This window comes from Meles meles, chromosome 10 (assembly GCF_922984935.1).
Source record: "Meles meles chromosome 10, mMelMel3.1 paternal haplotype, whole genome shotgun sequence".
NCBI lineage: Eukaryota > Metazoa > Chordata > Mammalia > Carnivora > Mustelidae > Meles > Meles meles.
In genome coordinates this window covers 68,044,006-68,048,854 of record NC_060075.1, presented here as the reverse complement: position 1 = coordinate 68,048,854, position 4,849 = coordinate 68,044,006, and the positions used below count along the sequence as shown (strand labels likewise).

The 4,849-nt window shown below is 40.7% G+C and overlaps 2 pseudogenes; both read left to right on the top strand.

Moving 5' to 3' along the window:
* Positions 1-976: 976 nt before the first annotated feature.
* LOC123951526 lies at positions 977-1,708 on the top strand (annotated as a pseudogene).
* A 689-nt stretch (positions 1,709-2,397) lies between these two features.
* LOC123951525 lies at positions 2,398-4,377 on the top strand (annotated as a pseudogene).
* The last annotated feature ends 472 nt before the right edge of the window (positions 4,378-4,849 follow it).

Genomic DNA, 4,849 nt, shown 5'->3' with positions numbered 1-4,849 from the left:
ACATGTGCACACAAGCACATATACCCACAACAGGTCTAGATCGAGGATATTCTGAGGAGCTATTCAAACTGGTAGTCAACAAAAAATGTTAGTAAATGTTGTAGGCTCTAAGACACTGGAGGGATCCTCTGGGACAATGAGCAGAGGTGAAGAAAGCACCTTCAAATCAACCTTCAATTTGGCTACATTCCACTGCTGACATATGTCTGATTCCTACCCTCCAATTCTCTACACCTCCAGCTAAAACTGTTGTGTTATTCCTAGGTCCTTGGAACCCCATTTGGTGACTAATCTGGTGAACTAATTTATACTTAGTGGTTAACAGTGCTTCAACATATTACTTCTCCTAAACACGTTTTCATATCCATAAGACTCTTCATGCCCTACGTCCTATGAACCAGTGAGAAGAAGCTTATTTAACTCCATATAAACCATATAGTGTTTTGTCTATTGATTTCAAAATATCTAAAAGTTTTGAAATTTTGTCATAATGTCAACAATACAAAGGGGTGATTGCTTACCCACAGTGAAATGGGGCAGTGAGGAGGAGCTATAAAGTAGTAGACCCGCACATGAGGATGGGTTTTGCCACTAGCAGTTCATCACATGGGCTAGCATAATACTTACCCTCTTTAGTTGTTATCCACACCCTTATTTCATAGTTAAGAAAGCCAAGACTCCCAGGAATCAAGTGACTTGCTGAAGATCACAAGATGCTAATCCTAAATTATTACTGCATTGTAACAATTCACTTTATAATTTAGTGGCATAAAACAATCATGTTATTGTATGGACTTGGTATTTGAGAAAGGTTCAGTTGGGTCATTGTCTCTTAGGATCTTTTATAAGGCTGTGGTTAGATAGCAGCTAAATTGAAACACGTAAGGGCTAGAGCAGCTGAAAGCTGGTCTCCTTTTCTCTCTCAAGATACACTGATATCAAGGTATCTGTTTATCGCTCTTTTCTGGATGGAACCATGGAGATTGTGGAAGAGAAGAGAAAGAAGATTCCTGCTTTGCCAGAAACCTTTAAGGAAAAGCAAAGGAATTTCACAAAGTTGCATATAAAGCATCAAGAGAAAGAAGTTTGCCCAAAAGATGCTTCAAAAGGAGGAAGCTTACTGATGAAAAAGCTAAGCATTGTCACAAGGAAGGTCTACAGAACTGAAATTCGAATGGTTAGGTTAGCAAGAAAAGCTGGCAACTTCTATTTACCTGTGGAACCCAGACTGGATTGGTCATCAGAATAAGGTATCAATGGCATGAGCCCAAAAGTTTCAAAGGTACTACAGCTTCTTCGGCTTTGCCAAATATTCCATAGCACTTTGTTAAGCTCAACAGGCTTCAGTTAACAAGCTAAGGATTATGGTACAATGTATTTAGCACAGGGGGTACCCAAACCTGAAACCAGTGAATAAATTGATCTACAAGGGTGGTTATGGCAAAATCAACAAGAAGCAAACTACCTGACAGACAACACACTGATTGCTCGACCTCTTGGTAAATATGGCAGCATCTGCAGGGAGGTGGGTCTGATTCAGGTCTATACTGTTGGAAAACATTTCAAAGAGGCAAACAACTTCTGACTACCCTTCAAATTATCTTCTCCAAGATGGGGAAGGAAGATGATGACCTCCCATTTTGTGCAAGGTAGAGATGCTGGCAAGGGAGAAGTTCAGATCAATAGGCTTATCAGAAGGACAAACTAAGGTATCTGCCATGATTATTTTTGTCATCTGGTCAGTTAATAGATGACTACTTTCAAGTTGAAAAAAAAAAAAGTCTATCTATTTATCTATCCACCTCACCCACTTACATACCTATCTAGAGAGAGTGAGTCTCAGAGCTTTTCCCTGTGAGCTAGTTTGGGCTTCCTCATAGCATGGCAGCATCAGCACACTTGGATTGCTTTACACAGTGACTCAGATCTTCAACACAAGTGTCCTGCAAGCAAGGGGAGCTACATCACCTGTTCTGACCTAGCTTTTGAGTCACACAGTGTATTTCTATCACATTCATGGTTTCAAGAAATTCACAATCTACCCATTTTCAACTAGAGGATAATTCAATTATACCTCTTGATGTGAAAATGGGAAGGTTCTAGAAGGTCAGGTGGGATGACAGATACTGTGTGGCCATTCTTGAAAACTATCTGACATAAGTGGTTACGTGACCAATCCAGAATTCTCAGTGTGGGCTGTTTTGTGTCAAACTCTGCTCACCCAGCCACACTATATACCATTATCAAGGCTCCACGTGTGTGTTCGTGTAGTGATTGTCCAAGGAAGCAGGTTTCTCAGAAAAGAGTAAATGAGGGGAAAAGAAGTGCACAGAGGGGTCAAACCACCTTGCTCACCAGCCCCCACTGCATGCCTTGGTTTGGGGGGACCCCACATCCATGCCTCCTCCCCTGGCTCCAAGGGGCAACGCCTGTCCCTGCCCGCCACATAGAGGTGGGGTATGGAGCCCTTGGCCTCCACCCCATGGGAAGCTGCAGTACTTGGGGCAGATCCAGCACATCCTTCACTGAAGGTTCCAGAAGGATGAGAGCACTGGTACTAGCATGCTGTGGTGTTTGGCATGCAGGTGCACTATAGCCTAAGAGATGAATTTCCTCTGCTGATAACAACACATATATTCTGAACGAGTGTTTTGGAGGAGTTGCAGTGGTTTATCAAGGGCTTTACAAATGCTGAGGAACTGTCTCCTAAGGGAGTGAAAATCTGGGAAGTCAATGCCTCCTGAGACTTCTTGGACAACCTGGGATTTTCCAACAGAGAAAAGGGGATTTAGGTCCAATTTATGGCTCTCAGTGGAGAAGGCATTTTGGGGCAGAATACAAATGAGAATTCAGATTATTCAGGTTAAGGAGTAGACTAACTGCAAAAGATGTTTCACACAGTTGAAATCAAACTCAAGGACAGAAGAATTATCTTGTGTGGTTGGAATCCAAAAGCACTTCCTTTTATGGCCCTATCTCCCTGCCATGCCCTTTTCCAGATCTCCATGGTGAGTGGTGAGCTGTCCTGCCAGCTGTACTGGAGGGAAGGAGACATGGTTTTGGCTGTGCCCTTCAACTTGGCCCTCCACACCTGGCTCACGATATGATCACACACATCACAGTCCTGAAGCCAGGTGACTTCATACATATTTTGAAGATACACATATTTACCTGAATTATGTTGAACCTCTAAAAATGAAGCTTCAGTGAGAAACGCCTTTCCTGAAGCTCAGAATCCTTCAAAAAGGTGAGACCATCCATGACTTCAAGGCTGAAGACTTTCAGATCAGAGGGTACAATCTTCACCCAACTATTAAAATGGAAATGGGGGCACCTGGGTGGCTCAGTGGGTTAAAGCCTCTGCCTTCGGCTCAGGTCATGATCCCAGGGTCCTGGGATGGAGCCCCACATCAGACTCTCTGCTCTGCAGGGAGCCTGCTTCCTCCTCTCTCTCTGCCTGCCTCTCTGCCTAGTTGTGATTTTTCTCTGTCAAATAAATAAAATATAAAAAAATAAAATAAAATGGAAATGGATGTCTCAAGTGCCTTTAAAGGAGGTGTTCCAAGGAGATGCAGTCTTTAAGGGTTAATGTCCAGGGAAAGTTCATTTGCCCTAAAGGAAGAAAGGATTAGGTAAAAATTCTATTTGGTGACCGACAGTTGTTGTTAAATTTTAAGGATGTTTCCTCTGGCAAACATAACCTTGAGTTCTCTTAGTAACAAAAGGCCCTGAGTTTGGCTAGCTTACCAAGGACATGTGAAAATGCTGAGATTGGGAATAAAGTCAGAGAATGAAAGTTTATATACTCTTAAAAACATATGCATGCATTTCAATCCCATATTTTTATGAAGGCCGGTGAATTTCTAGAATTACATATAAACCGCTCCCCTAAATTTGAGCAAGCTGATTAACACCAGTTATAATAACTACAGTTGTGTTTATAAACATTTAAAGTCGTACATTTTCTGAAACGGTAAAAAAAAAAAATAAATAAAATAAACATTTAAAGTTATGTTTGCTTTATATATTGCTATAATAAAAGAATGTTTTGCAAAAAAAAAAGTCTAAATGATTCACAAGGGTTAGTTATTAGAATTAAATTTTAATTACTCTTCCCTAAAGAACTGGTAAAAACTTGATCTAATATGAAAAAGATAATATTTATTTCTGTTTCTTTTATGGATTTCTCTGCTGTGGGTCTTCAGCTGTCTTACCTAAAGCTATTCTGTGCTGGGATCTTGTTTTCCTCATATTGATGATTTCATTGTTGCAAGAAAATGCTTAGTTTTTCCAATGCATGTGTTCAAGGTTCACCTTCAGTTCTGCAAAGAAGGCGTGTCTTCCCTGGACAACACTTTGCAAAATCCTTACTACTAACATTTATTAATGGTGAATTTAACCCTTCTCTATTTGTTTGTCTGTCCAATTTGGTTCCCTATGTCTGTATCTATGACCTGGTTCAACACTGTTGTTCTTCCTCTTTGCAAAGGGGAGGTTTTATAGTATGTGCCTTTATTGGGTAAAGTAACTTCCTGTTGGGAACCTAACTGAACAAGAACCCTACTTAGCAAAAACTAAGATGTCATGTCACCTCCTATTAATACTGCTCACACCCTGCCAGCACACACACATCATGCTCTATAGCTAAATGGCAGTTTATAACTTCTTACCTAAAGATATGAGACACAGAAAGCTGGTACCTCGTCTTAGAACATTTAGAATACCAAGTGAGGTACTGGAAGAAAAACTTAGATAGAGGAGCAAGGCCCAAGAATGAGTCTTTATTTAGCACATCTTAGGATCCAGGTATGGCTCTAAGCACATTCCATATATTAACTAGCTTATTATC